General features: G+C 40.9%; 1 protein-coding gene and 1 long non-coding RNA gene across 2 annotated transcripts in view; one reads left to right on the plus strand and one right to left on the minus strand.

The window, feature by feature from the left end:
• The window catches only part of CNTN3 (contactin 3), a 341782-nt gene extending 333988 nt beyond the window's left edge, over nt 1–7794 (minus strand). The window contains exon 1 of the mRNA XM_042927535.1: nt 7745–7794. The gene's annotated coding sequence lies outside the window, so the exon portion shown is untranslated. The remainder of the gene's footprint in view (nt 1–7744) is intronic.
• A 401-nt stretch (nt 7795–8195) lies between these two features.
• Nucleotides 8196–17192, plus strand: LOC122213406. The gene is made up of 3 exons (XR_006199498.1): nt 8196–8279; nt 14775–14888; nt 15418–17192. It is a non-coding gene; the product is annotated as an uncharacterized LOC122213406 (long non-coding RNA).
• The last annotated feature ends 4215 nt before the right edge of the window (nt 17193–21407 follow it).

The following is a 21407-nucleotide window of genomic DNA, read 5'->3' on the forward strand; positions in this document are numbered from 1 at the left end:
GGAATAATAAGACATAATCAGATTATTAATAATAAAATGGAAGAATAAAAATAATGATTCAGGAGGAAAACCCTGTGACTAATTTCTAGAAAAACGACAGAAGATATTTCCAAGCAAGTCATAATGCAAAACCATTTATAGCAGCAGACAATCATGGCAATATTTGACTAAAAAGAGAAACATCTATATTCCAGAATTTCCCATTATATGGAAATACGCCTTACACTTACAAGCATCTTCACAGAATATGTGGCTTGTTTCAAATAAAACCCTTCCAAATACATATATATATATATATATATATATATATATATATATATATATATATTTGTAGACATTCTTTTGTTCTTTTTAAAAACTAATATTGCCACTAAGTGCTACAGAATCAACTCCATAGGGGTGATCTTTGTTTAATATTGGTGAAATAATCCAGTAAATTAGTACTAAACATAAACATGTATATCTTTCCATTGCACATTAGAACATTTTTTCTAATGGTAGGAGAAAGTGAGAAAGAGAGAAAACCTTTGGCCTGCAAGATTCAAACTTCAAAATTATCCAGCTGACATACACAGGTTTTGGATGGTTTTTCTTAGCAACACAAAAAAGCTTCACTAAGAATAGTTGAAGAATACGACAAATTGCCTAGCATATATAAACGTAAACACTTTTGTAGGCAAAGGGAATGGGCAGTGGTAACAGCAGTGCTGTCTGCTGTAGCACACGCCGGACTTTGGTATAAATGGGCCTTATCTGTATTCCAGAGCCTTCAGAATACTCACTGCAATTGGTAACGATTGGTAATCAGCAACTTTCTGCTGCTTTACATTCACAGAAGCGGCCAGCCCAAGTGAGTAGCAGCCATCAGATTAGATCACTAGCTATATTGTTCGGGTTGATTTTAATTGCCTGAAAAGGGTCATTACCATCTTCTGCAATATGTTAAGTTATTTTAAAGAGTGACTATTTCTATGTAAGAACAAAAATGGACCAGGAGTCTGTTAGTGCTAGAAAGTGTAAGGAAATATTCAGTAAGATCGTGGCCCTGGTGGCATAAAAATCCTGTCCAAATCTGATTACATTGACAAACACACACACTTACCTGCAGAACTTTTTAAAACTCATATGGCAAGTAAACACAGATTCCCAAGCTGATGACCACAGAGAACCACCCAAATGTCACATCCTGCTTTATAAAATGCCAAGACTTCTGTTTCCATGGCAACTTTTACATATAGGCAACTCCAAGGTGAATGAGTTCATGATATTTAAGAGCAACAGGACAAACATTTGCATGGGAAAAGGTCCATCCAAGTGGACTACTTGAAACCTAGAAGCTACTTGCAAAAATATTACATCAGAGTGTGTTTAACACGGGAACTGCAGCTATCAGGGTGTTTGTTCTTTAAATTCAAAGCCTAGCTACACAATTGCATACATGGGGTACAAGTGCACAGAGCTACACACACTCATGTAGTCGGGCTTAAAAGATGCTGATAACTACATAAGGTCTGTTGTCTTGTTAACAGTAGCACACGAATGTCAATTCCCTGGTTTTGATTTTATACTATAGCCAAAACACAATACCACTGTGGGAGGAAGCTGGGTGAAGGACAGACAGACCTCTCTGTACTATTTTTTGAAACTCCTATGAGTGTAGTTGCTTTAAAATAAAAAGTTTAAAAATATTAGTCACCAGGTCTCATCACCGACAAATAACTCAGAAAATCCTGTAAAGGATCAAGGAATGCCCGTTATTTCAACAGAACGGTTAATGTTTCTAGAAAGATCACTTAGTTGGGAAGCAGTGAGAGAGATATGGAATATCTCTATAAGGATAAGGGGGCTTTCTGTGTGTGTGTTTTTTTTAAGTAGGTTTCACACCCAGTGCAGACCCCACTGCGGGGCTTGAACTCATGATCCTGAGATCAAGACCTGAGCTGAGATCAAGAGTCGGATGCTTAATGGACTGGGACACCCAGGTGCCCCAAGGGGGCTTTCTATTGAAGGACAATTGGTAAGACTGTTAAATGCCCACAAGCCTGTCTTCCCCCATTTATAACTATGTAGCTCTTGATAGTTTAGGAAGATGTACTTTTGATTTGTTGTGAAGCATTTAGTTATTTCTTTCATATTCATTGTTTTACTCTAATAAATAATGGATCTTGAGAATTCCAAAATTACTCCCATTGCACTAAACTAAGACCCTTGCATCAAGGACCAGCCATCAGTACCGACAACCAAAGCTTATGCTCCCTTAGGGCATATGTTTGTCACAGAATTTTTCTAAGTTCAGACCATATCAAGATATTCATCTGTTGTCAATTAATAGTTTGCCACCCCAAAACTGTGCAAAATACAATAAAATCTATAAATTATACACTAAAAATTTTAAGTCCAATAAAAAGAAGCCATAACATAAATAACTACAGTATAACTGCACGTGAATAAAAGAGATCAACTCATCTTTTTTGATTGTGCAAATAGTCACCAAAACCCTAATATGCCGTGCCGCTCCATGCACAGACTATCAGGAAAGACAGATATTAAACAAATGCACAGTATCAATTGAATTCAAATCCATTATCCCTCTAAAGAAGAAAATTTTAAAACATAGTTGAGAGTGGAAGCCACACCTCCAAACCTAATCTGGAGGACACTAAAGGCTTCCCAGAAACAGTAATTTAGAATTAAAGAGCATTCCTGGCAAAAATAGCAGTGAATTAAGGGTGGACATGAGTTGGTATGTGAATGAGCGGCTTGGAGTTAGAGCCAAGGGTACAGGAATCTTGAAGCCAAAAGCAACATTCTGAGTTTTCAAGAAAGTTTTAAAAAGCTCTGTTAAGTTGGAAGTTCAAGGATGGGTGAGAAAAGAGAAGTCTCATGCAGACAGGCTCCATCAGTGGCATTTTCTCTGTAGGCTGTGGGTGTCCAATGATACAAGGTTTCTGGTTCATGGAATAATACAGCAGCATGTGTCAGAAAGACTGGAGAGGAGCGGAAGGTGGTTTCTTGATCTGCTGCATTTAGCAAGAACTTTAGGTAAGAACTGCAAAGGCAGTAAAGGGCTTGGAACCTGGCTGGTGGATAATCACATGAATGAAAGTTCTTGTATTTTTAATCAGTTGACTGGTTGCAGGGACAAAAGAGGACAGTACCGAAGACCACTTGGTGCCATGTGCCTTGAGGACCACAATGAGAAAAGATGAAAGAAGGTATCACCTTATGCTACAACCAGCTTGGGAGGAAAAATGATGATTCCCATTCTGACACAATGGCTTTGAAGTAGCAGATATCCAAAAGTTCTAAGAGATCTTAGAGCAAGGTGACAGAACACTCTGTAAAAGTCAGCTGCAGACCTCTGCTGAATATGAACATGACAGACAGGATCTCTGGTCACAGAGGTGCTCCAGCCACATGTTATAAACTCAGAACCCCCAGAGCATAGTTCCCATGGGTTTATCAAACTCCATTGTGAGCCACGTCCTGTGATAGAAGCTGCTTTGCAATAGTAAGTAAAACAGATGTGGTGACTGTTTGTAAGATGGTTACAGAATAGTAAACAAGGAATCAGATGAGAAAGTTTCAAGTTATGATAAGCGCTTTGGGCGATATGGACAAAAAGAGACAAGCAGAGGGATTAGAGAGCACTCTTTCAATAAATATTTATATTGTGACCAAAAGTGTGATCAGCTGTCAAACTCCATGTGGGGTGTGCATGTGTGCGTGTGTGTGTATGTGTGTGTGTGTGTGTGTGTGTGTGTGTGTGTGTGTGTGTGTGTGTTTGGGGGTAAAGGATAGAATGGGCTACCAGGCAAAGGGATAAAATAAACCCTAAGATAGGAAGGAGGTCAACAAAACTGCAGACAATGGAGAGAAGCCTATGAAGTTCTTTCTCCCCAAAGCATGGCATGTGATGATGTTGGACACAGGGGTAATGTTTAAATCCTACATGGCTTTGTAGATATTTAATAGTTCTGAATGCAATATAAAATCATTTAAGTGCTTTGAGGAGAGGAGTATTAATTTAACTTACATTTAAGAAAAAAATATTGCCCTGACTAGCATGCAGATAATGATTTGGGGGAGGAAGCAAAAGAGGAGGCAGAGAAACCAGCGCAGTTTTCCCTTGGGAGGAGATAGTGATTTGGAATAAAACAGAATCATGTGAGTGGAGATGGACAGAAGTGGACAAATCTGAGAAATATCACAATCGAAAGGACGCACAAGATCTGAGTTGGACTAATTCCCTAGAATAAGAGTATTTGAAGTATTGTAATGGTCCCAAGCACTCTTTTTTCCCAAAGATAGCATACCGACAGCTTCATTTATCAGCAATATAATCAAAGTGGTTTTTGAATTACAGATTTCATCCCTGAACATTTGAAAGGCAATCAAAGTCAAGCAAGTTAGAAAAACAAATGGGACAAATTTGTTCTCCTGTTTTAGAACACAGAAAATTTACAATCTGAGTTATAAAGGCACCTAAGAGAGGGCTATGGAATTGCTATAACATATATAATCTATTACTCAGAATGCCAATATGTCTGCAATAAGGAATATGCATACTTCCTGAATTATTTTATCCTACTTAATAAAAGAGTCATTTTTTCTCACTTTTTGCAAGGCAGCTTCTTGCACAGTAAAGATTCTACAAATATTTACATTCCAAGTAGCAGAGCTGTTTGAGATGCCATAAAGTTCTGCCAGCACTTCTATTACAAACCCTTATTTCTTGTTTATAACATGTACATAAAAGGGGAGAAATAAAAATGTACCATGGATTGGAACCTGGCATACAAAGTTTCGACTAGGGGAAGGATTGCTCCTGCAGCAAATTTTCAAAAGAAATGTTCCGCTATATTTAGTAGATAAATGGGGGAGTGGTGCTACAAACCAAAAACCACTTAGCATAGTTGATTTGTTCCTGAAATTTTTACACAAATTAGATCTGAGACTGAGATCTGTTACACCTTAATTTCAAAGAAATGTTCTGTCTTCAACTATCCTGTGGCCAGCCCAATGCTCTAATTACTGTCAAACATCTTTGCAAAAAGGATAGTATCTCAGGCAGTGTTGTCAAGCATAAGAACTAGTCTACCAGCATTAAGTGACTCGTAAATACATTTTAAAACCATAGGAGCACCTCTGAAAAACTCACCTTCAAAGAGACAAACTCCCTAAGATCAAAAGGCTTGAAAGTGAACTGGTGGCAGTAATTGAATCAGAGATGGCAAGGAAACATGGCCAGCATCAATTAATCCTCCTGCCATCTAACTGTCTCCATACTGGGAGTTAACATTATTTTACTGCTAAGACCTTACTAACCGGTGACTAGAAAAACACAGAACACTGAACCAGCCATGTGCATAATACAGTGATATACAGAACTAGCAGCTTTAAAGGGGCAATTATATCTGTATACCATTTAGGCACAAAACATTTCAAGAGCTAATGAGAACTTCAAGTTTCACACTTAAATTACGCAGTAAAAACAAAGAGAGAAGATGCGTACCGAATGTGTGAGGAGTTAGGAACTTATAAAAGAGAAGGACGCTTATTTTGTTAGCAGAGCGAAGAGGCTATTAGTTTGTAATAACTGGGCATATATGAAATGTGACAGTGATAAAATTGAACATAAATCAGCAATGGAAAGGCTACAGCTTGCTGTCCGTAGCTAATCTTTGCTCCAAGTGAAATTGCTCAGCACTTTGGTCCTATTAAATGTTTTGCTGCCATTTTAAGGAATAATCAGGGTATCCGGGTGGGTTGTGAAGGATGCTGAAAACTTGAGAGTTCTCTTGGAGAATGGACTTAATGCCTTCATGTCTTTGTGCTAAAATTACTGATATCCAGACATTGAGAAGAACATGGAGGTGAATGTTATTGTCTGAGGCAGCCAGTGCCTGCATCTATTGCCCTACAAATCAATTAGCCACTGTGTCTGTTATACCACCTTCAGACAGGAGGGCCACACATATGCATTTAGCCTCACCATTTAGCTGAAACAAAAATGTGTAGCAATTCACTCTAGCTCCCGGGTGGATAGTGATCATTTCGAGGGTCCTCAAACTACATGTTGAATCTCAACTGACTTGAAGCAAACACTCAAAGATCATTAATTTCTGAGCAAATATATTTCCACTGGCAAGGCTGAACCCTATCAAATATCTTCTATGAACCACATTTACCAGAACCTGTCCCATTGCAATCAGTGACTGGCACATATTAGGCACTTCGTAAATGTTGCTCAAATGGATATGAGTATTAACCTACAGAACCTCCTCCCTGGTACCACAGCCCACCAAGGGTTAAAACCACAACCTCAGATGTCAGGTAATTGCAGCCAAAGCCATGTTACTGTTAGTAAACACAACTAGCAAAGCAAAAGTAACACATTTGACTTCAGTATTGAGACATAATAGCTCTTCCAAAGGCAATTATTCCTTTCAAACACTGTAGGGCTCTGACTCATTGTTCTGATTAATTCTTGTTTTTTAATCTATTTACAGATCAAGATTCTTTTTCAGCTCGTGTGATATTCATCTCTGTGGGGGTAAACAGAAACCACAGCTTGTAGAGTCCTCCTACTATATATATATATATATATATATATATATATATATATATATATTCCTGCTCAATCATTTTTAAATTATTTCTGGATTTACCTACTCACCATATGAGCTGGGGTTTCTGACCTCCCTCCTGAACATCACACATCTCCCCTCCCTGCGTTGCTTTCTCTAGCTCTGTTTTCCTCACATCATGATTTCAGGTGAACAAACTGGCCACCCCCTTCCCAGAGCTGTCTGTCCTCCTCTCTTTGGCTCGGACCAGAAACTGACTCTCTTCACCATAGCCGGTACCATTTTGTTACTAAATCATTCCTCTGGGCACATCTCCTTGTTGTACATCAATAAGTAAATGCAGTACAGGGAAGGACAGGCGGATTGGAGGGTCGTGCGGGGCTTTGCACAAGCACAGCCCATAAGCTGTTCATTCATCTCAATCAGTCAAAAAATTTTCTAATGGTGCTGTGTCTTGGGGTACCCAGTTGACACTTCCTGGTTTCCGTTCCTGGTAGTCTGTTAGCCGCTTGGTTAGCTTTGCACGGCTCCTTAGAGAAGAGAAAAGCAGCCAAGACCAGGTCCGAGCTCAGGAAAGCTGGACTATAGCCCATTCCAGACAAAACCTGGCAAATACACGCGGCAGAAGATTCTGTCCAAGACTGCAGATTGAAAAGTGGAAAGAAAATGAGGCTTGGAAAACTTGGTCGCTAATCGAAGAATCCTCCGCCCGAGTTTCCCCAGAGCTGGAGAGCAGGGAGAGGTTTGTGGCAAAAAGCTGTATCACATTTCCACCCCCTGCACCGCGAACCTAGGATTCATCTTAAGTACCCTTGCATCTCACAACTTTTTTTTTTTTTTTTCCAACTTCACTAGCCAAATCCGCTGAGCTAAGGGCTAGCCAGTGGGACCCACCTCGCATCTCCCCACGCTGGAGCTGGAGATGCAAAGTGTTCCCATCCTGGAAACCAATCCTCGCGCAAGAAGAAAAAAATTATCTCCCCAGAGCAAATCTGCTCCGAGACGCATCTCTTATTCTCCACTCGTCGGGGGCACATCCCCGCAAACAAACTTTAGGGCTAGGAGCCTTGAAGCCAGTGCGAAAAGTTTGCCAGGGCAGGTGGCTCACCGTAGTGCCCGGGGCCGGCGCAAGGAGCCGGGACTCTGAGACTTACCTGATTTCTGCAGTGCACGAGGCGCCCGCTCCGCGGGTGCGCCGGCCGCCGTTCTCCGGGGCCTGGGGGGCCGCCGTGCGCGCCCGCGCGAGCCTCCGCCGCAGCTCCCCGGTCCGCGCCGTTCCTGGCCGAGCCTGCGGCGCCCGCCCGCCGCCGCCGCCGCCGCCGCCGCCGCCGCCGCCGCGCGCCAGGCTGCTGTGGCTGCTGCCGGCGCCGAGCAAGCGCTGCCTGCGCCTCCGCCGCCCAGGCTCCGGCTCCAGCGCGGGCACTGGAGGGAGGGGAGAAGGGGCGGGAGGGAGGGGCGGGAAGCGCGGCAGAGCAGCCAACGGGGTCCCGCGCCTAGCGCCGGCGGCGCCCCCCGCGCCCCCGCGCCGGCCAGGAGCCCGCGTCTCCCTGCGCTCTGCCGCGTGCGCCCACGTGCGTCCGGCCTCCGCAGGGCCCTGGGCGGCGGCGCGGGATGGGGCGGCGGTCAGCCTGTCACCGCTTGGTGGCCTCGTGCGCGCACAGCTGGGGCCTGGGGAGCACGGGGTTAAAGGTAGGAATTCCACTTCTAGGAAAGCCTCCTACAGCTGCGCTGCCGAAAGTGTGCAGAGCTTGCCACTGTCCTATTAAGGCGGATAATTATTAAGGCTTCGCTGTGTACCAGGTAGTGGACAGCGCAATTTAAGGGAATTGGTTCACGGCGTCCCCGGAGCGACCCTGAATCTATTATTGTCTCCTGACTTAATGATGAGGAAATTAATTTGCCTAAGGCCTCAATGCGTCTTATAATGTGATTATAAGAATAATCACAATTGTGTTCTGACAAGGGCCCTGTGAGGTGGGTCTTACCTGCATCTGGCTAAGTACATGCAGGCAGTGGTTGGTGAGAACACCTTGACTTCCGGTGAAAGCCTGCTGGATTCGTAAGCCCTCGCATTGGGGAAACTTCCTTCCAGTGCCCGGGCAAAGGTTGTTCAGCGAGCTTTACTTGTGAGTGATAAACATTTGGAAACAACCTTCCTGTCCGTTATTAACAGAGCGTCTAATTAAAATACAGTGGGATACTTTGGGATATAAAGCAGCATCTATAGAGAGGGAGGTACATGTATTACTATTGGCATAGAATGACCTCCAAGAGGTCTTGTCAGGAGAAAAGTTAGTTCTGGAAACATAGTTACAGTTTTTGTGCTCATTTGCGCATCTCTGTATGCATATTTATGTGTGCACAGTTTCTAGAAGGATGTCCTAGGATACCGTTTTAACAATGCTCCTTGTGAGTAAAACTGTAATTGGGGCTGAATTTTATAATTCTTTGACATTGTTTTAAAAAGGTATCATAAGTTTACTTTCCCTTTGTGGTACAAAAAAAAAAAAAAAAAAAAATTCTAGTCATGTTTGTTTAATTAGGCCTAACAAATTCCCAGCCCTGTCTCCTCTTCTCTCCCGGTGATTCCTCCTGTCAGGGGACAAAACTCATCCATCATCAAGGGCATTACTCTGGGTGAAAGAGACCTGAGAGGGGGTTTAAGGGAAATGCCTGTTTTGACTATTTCTCATTCTTGCTCTTTTATCCCCCAAATAAGTAGCCCTGCCTGGTCCCCTGCAATTCAGAATAGAATTCGAATTGCCAGGAAAACTCTGGTTAAGGGCGGGGGGGGGGGGGGGGGGGGGGGGGGGGGGAGGGTGGTAAAAAACAAAAGGCAGAGCCCAGGTCTGTAAGGTGTAGGGCAGGGCTCCCTACAATCATCCCCACAGGCAGGGCACTGACTATTCTCCTCGGTGGCAAGAAGAAATTGCGTCAAAGGCTTGAGCGGGACAGGGTTCCCCTCAAAACTACTTCAGCAGTGATTTTCTCTCCCCCCATGAACACACAGTAGGGTCCTGGAATACACTGGGTCACTTTCTCTGATGTTGGCCATTTTTGTCCAACTTCTCACTTTATCGGGAAACTTTTCCTGTTAAGAGTCATGGCTGGATTACAAACAACAGCAACAAAAGGTGGCTTTATTTATGTTTGAAAAGGGGGGAGGCAAGGATAGATACAGCACGCTACTATAAATAAAATAATGTGCTTTTTCCCATCAGAATTAAATTGCAGTAAATTTGGGCTCCTTAAAGTCTCTCTACTTAGGAAAAGAAAAAAAAAATAGAACAGGTATGGAAAGGTTGTTTATGGTCGTTTCAGTTGTTATTGGTTACTGTAAATAATCTTTTTGCTTGCAATCTGGGAACATGTTGGCAACCCCCCCGAGTGTGACAAAATGTTTTATTGAGTAGAACTGGTGTATTCTGGAAGGAACTGAGAAAATTTCACATGCAAATTATGCTGATGCCTGGCACCTAGCAGGTGCAATTACTGCCTTGCCCACATCCATCAAAAGGAGTGCTTCTTTTCTTAATATTTTCAAGTTGATGCCTTATAATGCATTTTCCTTCTAATGCATATGTGTATACCCTGTCCGGCGGGAAGGGAAAGAGCATTTTCATCAAGGAGGGGGACGTGGCCCCAGGCAGCACAATGACAGGGGGAAGACGGGAAAGAAGCTTCCGAAATTAGAAATCTAAAGCTGAACCCCTCACCACCCTCTCCAAATAATTAGTCATTTCCAAACTCAGATTACATTCCCTATGCTGGTGAAAACTGATTAGTACTGGAAAGGGATTTAATGGACTTTTTAATCTATGGTTGCAGCAGAAGGGGGGCATCTTAAATTTGGAGGAGTTATGATGAACATTTAGTGTGAGCCACAGTTTCATTGGCAGAACAGGTAAGAGGTGTATAAATATATGTATTTAGAGATACGCATCATTTTATTTCCTCTCTTTGCTCAAAATGTAAAGCATAATGTGAGTCAACTGAAAACCTGATATTTACCAAAAGTTGATACACAAGAGCAGGTTTAAATAAAATTCCCATCCAATTTCTGGGCCGGAAGCCCAGGAAATTAAAAAAAAAAAAAAAAAATTAAAGGCACATGTGGGTCTTCTCAGTGTGAATGCCGGATGGAGTTTTTATTGAATTTGGCCTCAACTGATTGTAGCATTATAAGCAATTCTGCAGTTAAGTTTCAGCAGCCATTTAGATGGCAAATCCTTTTTTTAGGGTATTATAACTAAGAATAATAACTTCCTTTTTATATGGCACCTTTTATATCAAAGCACTTTAAAGTGTGCGATCATCTTCCCATTATTAAGATACCCCATCTGTGTTGGAATATAGAAGCCATTTCATGCCACTGACACCACATAACAGTTATTTGTTTGCCTGTTTATTGTGTAGCAAAAGAAAAAGAAGGAAAATATCTGCTAAAGCCACAGCCTGACACTCTCGGGTAAAAGTATAAATTGGAATGTAGCCAAGTTACTAAAACATACCTATTTCTATAAAAAGAGGTGTGGAGCCTTTCAGTTTCCATGGGTGGAAGGACAGGTCCTGTGGACATTGCCACGTTACCATTACAAAGTTCTTGCTCATGTCCAGATGTAGCGATCGTGCTGCTGAGCATATGGAATTGTTATCTCTAGTGCCGGGGTGCATGTTTCAGGGGGTTCTTTCAGTCAAACTAAAAAGTATTAATACATTGTCAGAATCCAAGCCAGAGTAAAAATAAGATGGCTGCGATGACTGGATAAGACAAGCAAAAAAATCTTTTCATGAAATTTTCACTTTAAATGTCTCATTGTGTAGTGAATATCCTTATTCAAGCAAATTCTCCACTTTTCTGGTGAGAGGGTCAAATTGGAGGATTCTGGAAACTTGAATGCATATAAAATGCTTAGCACTGTGCCTGGGACTTAGCTCTGAATACTAATCAAACATAACAAATTCAGGTACCTACTCATTTGTTTTCTCCTCTGAAGAAGTTTGCTGAATTTCCTGTCTACAGTGGCTCTGCTGTCATTCTCTATACTTCGCAGAACATATCCCTATGTGACATTTTTTTTTTTTTTTAACATCTGTTTTGTATTGCCAGAATCCCTCGCTAGAATGAAAGCTTCACGAAAGTAGGGACTTTGTTTTGTTTACTGCTGCGTTCACAGCCCCCGGCACGTACCTGACATATACATGATAGGTGTACCATAAATGTTTAATGATTGAAAGGACTTCCAATGTGCCAGGCACTGTATTAATTGCTTATACACAGTACTTTGCAACCCACACAACAGACCCATGGAATAATTGTTGTTTTACCACCTTTTTATAGATGAAGGCACTAAAACACAAAAGTGAAGTTATGTATTTGGAAGCTCTTTCTTCGGAGATTGCGCGAGGTATGGGTAGCAGGACTTGGCTTTGAATCCAGGGGTTGAATGCCAGCCTCTGCTCTGTGTACATCCCTGTAAGTTTGAGTAGATTTTGTTACCCATCTAGTCCAGCCCTTCTCACACTTTAATAATGCCTGCTACAGGGGATCTGATTCAAATGCAGAATCTGGTTGAGCAGGCCTGGGGTAAGGCCCAAAACTGTGCATTTCTACCAAGCTCCGAGAAGATGCCAGTGCTGCTGGTCCCCAGACTAGACTTTGACGAGCTAGGATATGGTCCAGAAATTTCATGCGAACATATAAGCCAGCTGGCACATTCCAAACTTTAGGGATATAAATTAATGGGAGTTAAAAACAGTATTTAGAATTACTTATGAAACCATAGAATTCAACTTACTTCTTCTAGGTTTACAGTGACTAGTCGAGTACAATCTCAATAAATATTAATTTCTCATACAGAAGAAGAGACTGAGGCACATAAAGTTTATGTAACTTTCCCCAGTTCAGGGAAGGTAGAGAAAGGGAGCCTGCTACCTGTCCTCTTCTCTTTCTGATCAGAAGTCTTTGGCTCCTCTCCATCAGTTTCTTGAAGGTAGATTTCATGGAAATTTGAAATGGTAACACAGTGACAAGGTTAAGAAAGTTGGTGAAGAGGGTGTCCACAAACGTAGTTAGCAATTTAGCGATTGCACTTTGGTAGGGATGAGGTTGTTGCAAACTGTGAAAAAATGGGGCCGTTTGAAGTTCACAGCTCTTAAATTGAAAACCTAGGGGCACCTCGGTGGCTCAGTCAACCAAGCATCGACTCTTGATATCAGCACAGGTTGTGATCTCGTGGTTGTGAGATGAAGCCCCAAGTTGGACTCTGTGCTGATCATGGAGCCTGCTTGGGATTCCCTCTCTCTCCCTCTCTCTCTGCCTCTCCCCTGCTTGTGCCGTCTCTCTCACACACAAAATAAAGAAAGAAAAATTTCAAAAAAGAAAACCTATAACCTAGCACCCTAAAGACAACTGCATATAAAGACTCCCTAATGTATGTGACTATACAAAAGCAATGTAGGCTTCAAATTTGGTAACTTTATGTTATTTTCTTTTCCTCAGGTATAAATGAGAATAACACTGTCTTTCCCATTTAAATATGATCATGTTTTAAAAAAGAAATTATTGGGGTGCCTGGGTGGCTCAGTTGGTTAAGTGTCTCACTTCGGCTCAGGCTATGATCTCACGGTGCATGAGTTTGAGCCCTGTGTCAGGCCCTGTGCTGACAGCTCAGAGCCTGGAGCCTGCTTCATATTCTGTTGTCTCTACTCTCTGCCCCTCCCCCATTCATTCTCTTGTTCTCTCTCTCTTTCAAAAATAATAAATAAACATTAAAAAAAAAGAAATTATTATATACATGTCACTTCACTGAAAATATGAACTTTGTTCAAAGTGGGTTTACGTTCCATGATTTTATTTCATTGTTTCTTTAGTATGGGTTTTAATAATTATTTTATCAGTCTATCTAAAATGCTTTCCCCAAGACTGCCAACATTTCTTGGAATAAAGATGAAGATTTTTTCATATGCTAAAATGTAGAAAATATTATTTATATATTTATATTTTAATTCTGTTCACATTGCTATTATGATGCTAATTTTTTGACAGTGGTAAATTTATTGACATTAAAAGTGGGCTTCTGCTCTATGTGTATCTTTGAAATTCTTTACATACCTAAAAACAGCTTAGCTGATATGTTTGAGATAAAGGGCATTTTCTAAACTTGAGGCAAAAGAAAATGCTTCACAGGGGAGTTTGAGAATAAAAAACAAAAAGTGTTCCTTTGTGAATAAAGGAACTTGTATTTTTAAGTATTTTTTTTAAAGTGTATTTGTATGAAGTATAAAGAATGAAAATAATGATTCTTTTAGTTGCCTCTAGCTGCTAGAACAAATTACCACGGACTGGGTGGCTTAAACCACAAACATTTATTTTTTATACTTCTGGAGGCTCCGAATCTGAGGTCAAGGTGCCAGCATGGTTGGGTTCTGGTGAATGTCCTCTTCCTTGTTTACAGATGGCATCTTGTTGTATCTTCACATGGCAGAGAGCAAAGAGAGAGTGTGTATTCATGTGGGAGCAGGAGACTGCAAGCCGGCTGTCTGGTCTCTTCCTGTAGAGGGCACTGATTCCTTTCAGGAGGGCTCCACCCTCATGACCTCTGCACCTCTCAAAGGTTCTACCCTTTAATACCATCACATTAAGGCATAGGATTTCAACATGTGAATTCTTTGGCTGAACACAAGCATTCAGTCCATAACAATGATACAGAGTAGGTTGAGGTGAACTACTGTGCTAGATAGAAAACATTGTAGCGCCAGCTAAGAGACAAGCAAGGAGAAGTTTGTGTTGATTTAGCGGCTACCATCAGATCCTTATGAGCCTACAGAGTAGTATGAAATAACATTTGACAACATTTATAGGCATCTATATCAAATGGGTTTTTCAGTCTCTGAAAAAGGCAACATAAGAAGTAGTTTTCTATTTCATCCAGTTTACCCCACTGAAATACTTTTTCTGTAATAATCTGGTGAGCCATTAATATGAGTAGCCTTAGATATAAACTAACACAGAGTGATCCATTCTGTCGTCATTGTAGAATATCTCATGATGGCCACTTGATCTACAAAAATAAGATCTGTTTCCCCTATTTGCTAGTCACTGAGCACTACTGTGAGAAAGGAATCATTTCTGTACCTAGTCACAACCAGCCAAACACCATGAACCCTTTCCTTCCTCTACAGGTTGGTGGGTGAGCAGCTGATATCTCAGGTTCTGATGCCTACCTCGGGACCTTTCCCATGGCCCAGCGCACCATACACATTAAAAATGTTCATGGAATGAACATGCATCAAGTGGTAAGTTTCTAAAATTCTTTTTGATTACATGTCACTCATTTTGATCATGTACTTTTGATTTTTTTTTCATTCTTGTCAAAATGATTAAAGGAAAAGAGATTTTTCTCATTGAAACACATACTTCGTTATGCTAAAATATCCTTTTGAGAAACTAATAACTAGAATCTTTTAGCCTAGTGGTTCTGAGACTTTTGCTGCACATTTGAATCACTTGGGGGACTTGAAAAATCTAGATGCCCTGGCTGTACCTCATGCTCATTAGTTTGGAATTTCTGGGGTTTTGTACCCAGGCATCAGTATTTTTAAAAATGCTCTTGTGATTCAGCTATGTGGCAAAGTTTGAGAAGAATCATGGGTTAAGTTAGCCAGCACCCCCCCACACCAAAAGGTGTACTGAAGGTGTTACCCCCCGGTACCTGTGAACATGACCTTATTTGGAAATAGGATCTTTGCAGATGTAATTAAATTAAGATGAGGTTTTAACGGATTAGGATCAACCCTAATTCAGTGACTGCTGTGCTTTTATAAGGAGGGGAATTTGGATACAGACATATGGAGACAGGGGGATTCTATGTGAAGACATAGAGACAGACAGACACAGAAGGAAGGTGGCCATGTGGAAATGGAGACTGAGAGTAGCACTGTGCAGCAGCAAGCCAGAAAGCACCAAGGATTTCCACATGCCACCAGAAGTCAGAAGAGCGTCGTGGAATAGACTCTGCCTCTGAGCCACCGAGAAGGAACCCACCCTGCCGATACCTTGATTTTGGACGTCTGGCTTCCAGAACTGTGAGCAAATACATTTCTGTTGTTTAAGGTACTGAGTTTGTGGTGACTTATTACTAGCAGACAAATACAGCACTTCTTAGTCAAGCCAAGGACCAGGCTGGCTTGCAGTATGTGGTTCCTCCTTTCATCTCCTTTAGCCATGGAGTTGAATTAGTGGGTGGGTTCTAAATTAATAGCCATTTTCACGGGCTATGCCAGAAGAAATATGCTACCTCCTTTTTCCTCCTTCATGCCCCACCACTGCCATTAAGTCAGGCAGAAAAATTCTAAGCACTTATTTTGATGAAACATTTCTTTGGGTCATTATAGTTATAGGTATTAGATTTTGCCATTTGCTATTCCAAGCATTTGCTTGCTTACACACTTCCTATCATGGTCCGTAAAATACTGTGTGAGTGACATTACTCTCATATTTTCTAACCAAGTCTACTTGCTGCAGAATGTAGTCAGTATAACCAAAACATTTTAAGGTCAAAAACAAAGAAGATGAGGGAGCCTCCTTTTTCTCGAATCTTTTGGCTCAGATAATAAGATCCCAAATATGTTTTCCCATAAAACCATCTCTTCTATTGTTTCTTTACTTATTATGAAATGAACCTAAAAACCAACCTATTTAAAGGCGAGATTGAAGGAGAGTTTAGGTGACGCTTAACCATCTTCAAACTGTTAGCACAGTTTTCCACAATCACTGGAAAGACAAGTGTAGGAATGAGTTGGTCATGGATGCCAAAAGTTAGCAATCAAAAGCAACTCTCTTCCCAATAAGCCATTTTAGATAACTGAGTAACTATGAGTGTGACATGATATTCTTATGGAGATGATACTCTGGTTATAGCTCGAATGTGTGCAAAACTTCAGGGCCAGTCTAGAAAGTTTATAAGCTAGAACCCCCAAAGTGACTGTTGTGTGTCTGACACCCCGGCGAACAGAAACTAGAGCTACAAATGCAGGTATGCAATCATAAAAGCATTGGGAAAATTATCAAGTGACGTGTTATTTTGACAGTTAAAAAACTCAAAATAGAAATAACTTACATTTAGGGGTTAGGAAGTCACATGGATGAAGTACCACTGGGGTACTGGGAGAGAAACCTTCGAACTTCTCTTGTCAAAGATTGCTAAATCTTTGAAATAAGCATTACTAATATTTTTGGCTAATTCTCTTTTGACCACCAGGCAAACGCATTTCGTTGGGGCTGTTCCTGGCTTTTACATTCTCATGATCCCCAGCAGGAAAAACACACATAATAAAAGGGAGGTGGAGGAATAATATTACCCAGGCAATTGCCTGGGAAAAGAGCTCTTATGCTTTAAGAGCCAAAGTATTTTATACACAGCTAATGGCTGACTGACTACATGGTGTGTGGCTCCAGGTGTGAAGTGAAAACTGTGGAACCATTTTTTCAAAACAAAGGGGAAAAGTGTGTGTACCAATAAACGCTTTTTTCTTTCTCCCATGGTCTGTCTCTCTTGAGTTGTGATGATGTTTTATATTTGCTGGTTAATGTTGTTCTAAGTAAAGGAGAATTTAAATTGTTAATTTTTAGCATGAAGTTCACCGTGTCTTTTTATGTTGTATGGTGTCAATTTCAAATGCATGTATAAGAGCTTTTAACTTACATGCAGAACTTACGGTTTGTATTCTGTGGCTTCTACATGCATAGCATAGGTATTTTGTTCTTCCCACAACAATAGAAACACTGGACAAAGCTAACTCAGCTGTTGTTACTTAATCTGATTTGCATACATTTTACCCATACTCTATTTTCGGCTCATTGATGAAGAAGGAAAGAAGGAAAGGAGAAGGCAACATGGGTTGTCCTGGCATTCACTCTCCTCCATTGTCATAATTTTCACATGCATGTTGGCTAGTACAGGGAAGTCGTAACATGTAAGAAAAGACTTCATAGGTTCTTTGGTAGTATTTCTGAGAATGCCATTGCTCTCTTTCTGCATTTGAAGCAAAATTCTAATTACAATGGAAAATGTGGCCTCTCAGGGCTGTCAGCACCTTGCTTACTCAGTTGTAGACATAATCAGCTTGCTTTTTACTCAGCTTGGGTCTGACTGAATTCCCACGCAGAATGGGTGTGCTGGAAGTCTGTGCATATGGAGCTCGGTGAATGGTGCATGTCAGACATTCAGATTGTACATATATCCTCTGCTGATGCACGTACCCTATTGTCCAGTGGATTTCACTTATAGAACACATGTTCAAATATAAAATTACCGAGGCTTTCCAGACAGCCACAGCATAGCATTAAACCAAAAAGAGGACAGCTACATAGGTAATGCTGGTTGCCCTGGGCAAAGCCAATATGAGCCTATAATTACAATTTTCAAATTTAGCTCTGCCTTTTTAGCATATGATGTCTTGGACTTATATGAAAGCTTTGGGGTGATAGCTAAAGACTTTCAATCTCATAAGTTACTTGAAATGTATTAAAAAGATAGTCCTCTTTTTTTTGCTGTTCTATCCTAATTTTGACTGCTTAAAAATAGATTTTTTTCTCATATGAAATAGTAAGCATGGTGTCCATGAGTAGGTTTTCAGATTTTTCCTTTGTCAGTGTCTTTTCTTTAAATTTTGTTTAATGTTTATTTATTTTTGAGAGAGAGACAGAGACAGAGACAGAGTGCAAGTGGGAGAGACACAAAGACAAAGGGAGACACAGAATCCAAAGCAGGCTCCAGGTTCCACGCTGTCAGCCCAGAGCCTGACATGGGGCTTGAACTCACAAACTTTGAAATCATGACCTGAGCCAAGGTCAGTGCTTAACCAACTGAGCCACCCAGGTGCCCCGAGCATCTTTTTTTTTTTTTTTTTTTTATTCATGTCATACATTTACTATTGGGAAGTACTCACAATCTATTCTGAATCCCCAATCTAACAAGCCACGGGCAATTAATATTTACTGGAGAACAATATAATTTTACATGCAGTCACACCCTCCCTCTTCTGCATACGTTTATATGCACTTAGTTAATTTTTAGAATCAGTGTAGTCATTTATTTTCATTATTTTCTTAGGGAACAAGTTTTATACCACATGTTTAAAAAGTGACCATAGGGTGCTTAGCCACTTGGCTCTTTCATTGATAGGTCCTTTGAGGCTAAATCTGCCCATTCACTTACTTTTCCCCCCACTCCCTTCTAGAAGGTTCTTGCATTTGAAATTTAGATCATTAACTTTAAGTAAGAAATGGCAGAATCTCAAAACTGGCATACATTACAAGAAAGCAGCCTGGGGGCTACACATACTCTTCCAAATTTTAATACTCCCAGGTGCTTTCTTTATTGAAAACACTGCAACTCTACCCTGTATTTGGTATGCTGCCCTGCTTACCAGGAGTGCACATCTAGTGTAAGCCTTATTCTTAATAAGGCTACCAGAATCAGAGCCAATCAAAAAAAGGAACAGCCTTCATAAATATTCACACCTCACCAGAGACTTAGCTGTATGTAACAAGTAATGAATAGTCATAGGGAATCTCATCATTGACTGAGATCCATCAATGCAAAAACAAAACCCCATTTCCAAAAGCAAAATAAAGGAAGCATGTCTGTAAAAGGCTAAGAGTAGTGTTATGAGAACATTATCTCAGTTTAGAGATGTTTCTGTTATATTCCATGTTTTATTTATTTTCTCCCCCACTGAGATTAAATATAGATTTTTAAATATAAATATCTGTTTTAAAGACCTCTTTTTCCCAATATAGCATTTTCCCCCTTCTACTTGGATAACTGTGTGTTCAAATGCCACAGACGGCAAAAAGATACATGCATTTTCTCTGTGTAGCACATCTGTTTGCTTACAGGACTCATGGGAAGGTGGTAGGTGATTTTTAAAATGGTTTCTGGCTTGTAGTAGAACATTTCATCCTGAAAACTGGAAAACCACTTGGTTCGACTACCCTCAATTTGAGAGTAAAATATTTGGGCTTAAAAAATAAAGTGGGTAGAGGCATATGGGCTACAATGAGTCAGGAAGTATTCTGGACATTAAATCTGGGAGAGCAGGGGAAAATGTGTCTGTTCTTCCTTATTTCTCCCTTTACTGCTTGCTAAATAGAATTGTCAAAGCCTCCAACCTCCTGCATCTGTTGCAATGTTTTGTAGATTAGATATTTGGAAAGCACTGTTGTCTTTCAGAATCTGTCTTAAATGTGATCCTCTCTCTGTTCTGAAACCCAGGCAATTAAAAACGATTTTGTAGGTATGCACTATGAACAGGACACCCCTGGTTGTATGAATTACTTCCCCTCTTCACACACTCCGCTCATATGCATGATGAAACTGTAAGAGAGACTCAGAGGACCTCTAAGTAATTTTAATGTACACAGAGTCAATCCATAGGGAATCTCCTCATTTATCCATTTAACACTCTTACCATCTACTCATCTCTCTGTCTTTACTTTTTTTTAAAACTAAATTGCGGTTGACTTACAGCAAATTCATTTCACAGTCTGTCACTTCTTCCTCACCCTACCCACCCCCCCCCCCCCAACCTTCAATTCAAGATACTTGCCTACTAAATTAAATAGAAACTCTACTTCTCATTAGGACTCTACTGGAGTCAGGATGCTTTGGGGACAAAACAATAGACACCCAAACTAAAAGGGAAATGTGTTGTTTATGGAACTGAAAAAATACAGAAGTAGCATTGGCTTTAGACATAGCTAGATCCATACCCTCAAAACATCTCATCCACACTCACTTTGTCTTGGTCTCCTTGCCTCTACTTTTCTTTAGTTGGATTCAGTATCAAACACATTCTCTGCTATTAGTGATGCCTAGAAGCTCCAGGCTTACATCCTCCGAGCTTCACATCTTTCCACGTGAGACTGCTCTTAACCCCAACAGTTCCAACACAAGTTCCAGATTGAAGTCTTATTGTACTCAGTTGCCTACCTTGAATAACCCGCTTTTCCTTGAGCCATCTCTGAAACCAGAGGAGGTGATGCTGTGATTTATACCTTTGGAACGAGGCATGGAGTCAGCTCCCCAGAATAACGTGGACTATGATATGTGTAGGGGAAATAAAGTCCTATTGACAAATGAGTTGAGGGTTGATACTGGACGGGAAGTTACAACATAGGTCTATCAGAAGCCACAGCCTGCATTTCTTGTCCGATCCTTTTCTATCCCTGTAAAAAAAACCTTTTGTCAAGACCTCCTTGCCTTTATCAGCCACCACACAGAGGGATGGCACTGTAGATTCTGTGGCTAATTGGAGGTTATGAGTTTCAGCCATGGTTTCAGGAGCTATAGACCTTTTTCCGAGAGAATGCCCTCAGCCACATTGATAGTCAGCAATTTTTTCTCCTAGTTCTGAGTTCAAAATCTAGTCTTGAAATAAAGTCTCATACCAACAACAGTTGCCTTTGGAGATATTGGAGCTCTGTTAGGGTAAAGCTTTAAATTTGCCCCCACAGTTTTAGTGGCTGCAGCCTCTCTGAGATGTTTACTTATGCGTACAACATAGGTTTAATCATATGTTGAACATTGAAGAGTGCAGATGACAAGATAATTGTTCCTATACCGGGAGCCTCCCATTTGAATTAAGACCCTCAGACCTTCACTGCAGTATAGTGGTCAAGTAGACTTCTCAATACAGCTAGCTGGTTGTCTACCCCTCCTAACCTAGCCAAAGGCTATTTCTTAAGGGTATGATTCTGCTAAGCAGTGAATCCCCCAATTGAACACAAGATGCAAAGATAATTTCTTAGTG

The sequence above is a fragment of the Panthera leo genome, chromosome A2, assembly GCF_018350215.1.
Source record: "Panthera leo isolate Ple1 chromosome A2, P.leo_Ple1_pat1.1, whole genome shotgun sequence".
Classification (NCBI taxonomy): Eukaryota; Metazoa; Chordata; class Mammalia; order Carnivora; family Felidae; genus Panthera; species Panthera leo.